This window comes from Lycium ferocissimum, chromosome 1 (assembly GCF_029784015.1).
Source record: "Lycium ferocissimum isolate CSIRO_LF1 chromosome 1, AGI_CSIRO_Lferr_CH_V1, whole genome shotgun sequence".
NCBI classification, from domain to species: domain Eukaryota; kingdom Viridiplantae; phylum Streptophyta; class Magnoliopsida; order Solanales; family Solanaceae; genus Lycium; species Lycium ferocissimum.
The window spans coordinates 40,257,540-40,263,539 of NC_081342.1; positions in this window are offsets into that span (position 1 = coordinate 40,257,540).

Here is a 6,000-nt window from a genome sequence, read left to right on the forward strand (position 1 = left end):
TTTTTGTAATTTGGGTTTATGCCCTACTCTTACTAGCACCCAGAAAAGAAAATCATACAACATAATGAAATATAGATCAATCAATGCACGTACTTTTCGAGGAAAAGTTAATAGTATACCTGGATCTGCATCTGGTGACGCTCCCGGGTCCTGCCGGCCGGTCAAAGCATATACGCGGTTCGAAGGACCGCTAGAACTGGGTGCTCCGCTCCGACCTCTGCCGCGCCTCACTGGTGCCGGCATATCTCGCCCGTGGGGCGCATGGCTACCGAAGGAGAAAACGAGCCGCATCCGACCGAGTAGGCCGGGCCGAACCCGAACCGCCCCCGTACGGCACTCCCTCATGATGTGGCCCCCGTCGGCCGCACGAAAAACACAAGGCGCGGTGGCAAGACCGCACTCTCCCGGATGGTGCCCGCCACACCGAGGACACCGGGGGCAAAGATAACCTCGACCGACCGAACCCCGTACTCCGCCGCGAATCCAAGGCCCTAGAACTCGGCCTACCCGGACGGACCCGCGCCATCAAAATGTCTACCAACGGACCGGGTACCGCGGTCCGACGGAGGAAAGAATCTACCAGTCGTCGCCGAGGCCGTCCGCCTCGAGAACCTCCGAGAATACTCCTCAATCTGGCCCTCTTGGGCCGTCTCCTGTCATACTCTCTACCGGACTGATCTTCCCTATGCCGGTCCTCTACCCCCTGTGCGTAAGCCTGTAGCCGGGCGATGTCCATACCGGTCTGTGCCGCCATCGCCATGCAACAATCAACCAAATAGGGGTCCAGCCCCATCACGTACCGGTGCATCCGGTCCTCCATATCGGCCACAATCGTCGGCGCATATCGGGCCAGAGAGTCAAACTCCAAATTATACTCTCGAATACTCCTGCCCCTCTGCTTTATCTGCAAAAATCGATCCACTCTCGCCCGCCGCAGCTCTGGTGGTAAAAAGTGGCGGAGGAAGGCAGCCGTAAATTCGTCCCACGTGGCTGGGGGAGCATCCTCACCCCTGGACAGCTCCCAGGACTCATACCAGTTAGCCGCAACATCTCGTAGTCTGTGCGAGGCTAACTCAACGGACTCGGTCTCTGAAGCCCTGACCAGTCCTAATGCACGTCTCATCCCCCGAATGAAGTCATGGGGGTCCTCCTCGGGCTTAGACCCGAAAAATCGGGGGGCCACATGTCAAGAAGTCGCGAACCCTCGTGCTATCACGCCCGTCATCATCATCACCTCTCTCGTCCGCGTCCTCGAGCCCTCGTCCGCCACTATCGTCGTCGCCACCGGACCGCCTCCTCAATGTCCCGTCCTCCGCCCGGCCGGGGAGCGGCGCCGGAGCCGCCGAGGGACCCGCTCCGCCTCATCCGGTGGCGGAGTGGCCGAACCCTCCGACCGAAGCACAATACGGCGTGGTCCGAGCACGAGCCCGGTAACCCTCTCGTATCCGGGTAGTCTCTCCCTCCTTCGCTTTGCCCTTCTGGGCAGCCGCTGCCTTCTTCGGAGGCATTACTGAAAAATATAACAGTTCGTCAGGCGGAAGACATCCTGACAACACAGATCTAACGCACGATCTAAGAGTCAAAGAAAGGGCAACATAACATCCTAGATGTCCTGTAGCCTCCTGTTTATAGATGTGGGGCCCAACACACCGATAAACAAGACTCTACTAGACACGGCCTGCAGACATTCCGAGAACCGACCGCTCTGATACCACTTTTGTCACGACCCAACTCCGTGGGCCGCGACTGGTGTCCTAACTGGACACCCATACGCACCTACCTGACAAATCTGGCATATCAAATAGCTAATCTCGTTTAGACATACATAAATTCATACAAATATCGGGTACGTCGCATGAAATATATATATACATACATAAACATACTTAGACCCGTACACTAGCCGCCGAGGCTATCATACGAACGTAGTCGCAAACCCGAACATACGTACCGACCGGTGACAACTCACAACCCACAATCATGTCTACGGACCTCTATCATACATAACCAGAATCAGAAGACGGGACAGGGCCCCGCCGTACCCAAATAGTCATATATACAGAACATATGAACAACAGAAGATATATACCAAAAGTATCAGCTCCGGATCAAAGGGAGCTCCTCAAACAGCAGACTGAAGTCCTAGACCGGTGGCGTATCACGCGGTGCGTCCGTACCTGTGGGCATGTAACACAGCCCCCGAGAAGCAAGGGGGTCAGTACGAAGATGTACCGAGTATGTAAAGCAGAAAGGTAACAAGTATAACCATGATCAAAAACAGGAGTACAGAAACATAGCAGACGGAGCTGTAATTAGAATCTGAAGTACAAAAAGTAATACCGTGTCCGAGACCTCAAAAGACATAATGCATATCGTATCATATAATATCATGCGAACATGTATCGTGTCCCGCCCTCGGATGAGGGACTCGGTAAGTAAAGTCATGCATAACGAGAATCATGTACCATATGTGCGGATGACGTGTCCCGCCCTTATTAAGGGACTCGGTAATATGGAATCATATCTCGTCAAATCATATATCATGTATACATAACGTGTCCCGCCCTCTATCGCGGGTCTCGGTGAATAATAATCATGTGCCATCCGGCCGCCATCCCCGTATCATCATATCACAATCATATACAAATAACGTGTCCCGGCCCGCAAGTACGAGGGACTCGGTGAATAATGCGAGAGAAGTGCGCACGAGAACATGTCCCGGCCGGGCTCGTGGAAAGACATATCATAACTTGCACGAACGAGTAATGCAGGAAACATATGCATATAAGTCCGGACTCATTAGACAAATCAACATTAAGTCATAGTACGTACCTTTCGGATGCCATGACGGATTATGTGACAAATCGGAGTTTTTTTATTGTTCGTACGTAGCAAATATATCATAGGGCTTACAAAATATTCGATTAATCATTCTTTCACAAAAGGAACAATTCAAATGACATATCATTTCAAGGAAAGTCGGACAACAATCATAGTATACATATGCCCTTTTTGGGGATGGCACGACAACTTACATCGATCATATTTCTAGGATCATAACACATATTAAAACATATCATAAAATTCATCATATTCATCATTTGACATCGGTGCATTTATCAAAAGATTCTTTTAAACATTGTATGGAAATAAGTTAAGTAGCACCATAATAAGAGGTCTCGGAATCGTGGGCCCACCTCGGGTCAAATCGAGGCGGCGGTCATAAGTTACGGATCATAGACTTTATAAAATCATTTATAAGCGTTTGGGACAATCCAAGTCCATTTGGGAAGGTTTCGTACATATAAATCATTTTGATGACAATCTGTGAAGAAATAGGTTCAATCTTACCGAACGATTTGGCGCTATTTTCAATCTTAGATTATGAGACGCAGAAGTTCAATCAAGGCTCGCTTTCAAGCCTATTACGCTCAGAACATGCCAAAGAAGGATAGGGAAGGCTTTACATACCTCAATTACGCCTTAAGCTCGCTTGACTTCACTTCCAATTTCGTCAGAAATCTGCAAATGGTCACTCTTACCAGTTACTATTCATGAAAGCTAACATTTCAATCTTGGGTCTCTACTTGTCTACCGAAATTTCGGCAGCACTTCCCCTATGAATCCAACACCCCCGAGACGTAGCTCGGCTTAATATATCAACAACAACAACCCAACAATCCAACAACAACAACAAGTATTACAAAATACGCAATATGGCACAATTAGCCATTTTCCCAACATAACACAATAATTTCAGTTCTAACTTCACACTTTCAATCCAACATTGACATTTTCATATTCATCAACCCAACAAGATCACTTCGGAAACATTCCATATCATTTTACGAAATATTCACAAAATATACAAAATATACAAATTTTCCACCAATTTCATAATCCATTCAAAACCTCCAAATTTCAACATAAATATTCACGACATATTTTTATCCTTCAATTTCATTTACAACAATCACCATATACATCTTACAACTACATTCTTTTCAATTACATAATCTATAATAAAATCATATACTTTCCAACAACAACTTAACGACAAATTTTTCATATTAACTTAAACCATTATTCTTCCATCTTCATCACAAGATTTCAACAACACAATTGACATACTAAATTATTTAATTCAATTTCATTTCATACCAAACACACACACGGCCACACACTTGTTTTTCCAACTTCCCTCAAGTTCATTCTACTCTCACTTTCAATTCATATTCCACAATAATCACAACTAAAATATAACACAACACACATAAATTCAACATCAAGTCATGCAATTTATATGCATCACCAACGGCACACACATATATATATACATACACACACCAAAATTTCACACACTTTTTATTCATTTACACACATTCTACATCCATAATACCTTCCATATCATAACAAAAGCACAGAATTCTTACCTTTTTCAATTCTTCACTTGCCAAAACAAGCACTCCCTTGACCAAAATAATTATATCACTTTGTAGAGCTCTTGCACTCACCAAGAATATATGAAAATACAATTTTTGAACCAAGACTTGGCTCCAAAATTTTTCTTTTCTCTTTTCTTTTTTTTCTCTCACGGCCGAAATGGCCTTCTTTTTTTGTTCTTGATTCTGTTTTGATTTTTCTTGAATTTTCTAGAGAGGAACACAAGATTTATTTGTCCCTTAATATAATTGCTTGATCACATGGCAAAATTTATTGATCAACAACATGGATTTGGGCCAAGGCCAAGGTATGGCCGGCCACCCTTCCAATTTTGGGCCTCACTTTCTTATTTTTTTTTTGGCCCAATTCATCATGAATCATGTTTTGCAAATTCCCGAAACAAATTTCCAAAATTCCAATTTTGCCCTTAGGCCTTCTCCGGTGTTTTCACATTCAAGTTTCCATAACCGACATACACATACTAAGGAAAATTTCAAACATAGCCTTCTTTCTCATACTCGGGGTAGAAAATGGCCAAGAAAGGCCTCCACGAACTCATCCCATATGGGGGAGGAGCACCCTCACCTCGCGGGCCCTCCCAAGACTCAAACCAATTAGTCACTGTGTCATGCAATCGATACGACGCCAACTCGACAGACTCAGTCTCGGAAGCCCAGATAAGCCGCAGCGTGCGCCGCATCTGTCTGATGAACTCCTGGGGGTCCTCCTCGGGCTTTGACCCGAAAAACTCTGGCGGATTACAGGTCAAGAAATAGCGGGCCCTCGACGGCCCCGTTTCACCCGCCCGCATGATCATCTCCTCGCTCCCCGTCCGTGGACTGCCCCCGCCACCAACTCCGGTAAGCAACCGACAGGCGTCCTCATAGCCCCGTCCTCCTCCCCACGCGGCCGAGGAGCCGGAGGCTCGGCACTCGAACCTCGGGGGCGGGCGGTGGAGCCGCCCGTCCCTGCGCCCGCCGTGGCACATGCCTCGATGGTGATGGGGTGGCGGGCGGCCGACCGGGGCACAATCTCCAGCTCGAGCGAGCACGGGCCCCTAAGTAACTCTCCGGGCCCCCGGTCTCTCCCACCGCAGAGACTTGCTCCTTTCCAGCGGCCGTCGCCTTTCTCGGAGGCATCGGCGAAAACATAGCAATTTGTTAGAAAGAAGTCATCCTAATAATACGGCTACTATCGCACGATTTAAGATCGAAGGAAAGATAACATCCTAAATGTCCGTAGCCTCCGTTTATAGATGTGGTGCACAACACACCGATAAACAGAGGACTACTAGACACGGTCTGTAGACATTCCGAGGACGAACCGCTCTGATACCACTTTTGTCACGACCCAACCCCGTGGGCCATGACTAGGGTCCGAATTGGACACTCATACGTACCTGATACTCAAAAATAGCATACTAAACTTGCATAAATATAAATGATCACATATAGTCTCAGATTAACACATAATAGCCAACATATATCGCAAAACAAACGCCAATGTGGGACCCCCCAAACATAAAACGACGAACTATCTCAGAACAACCCCAAACCC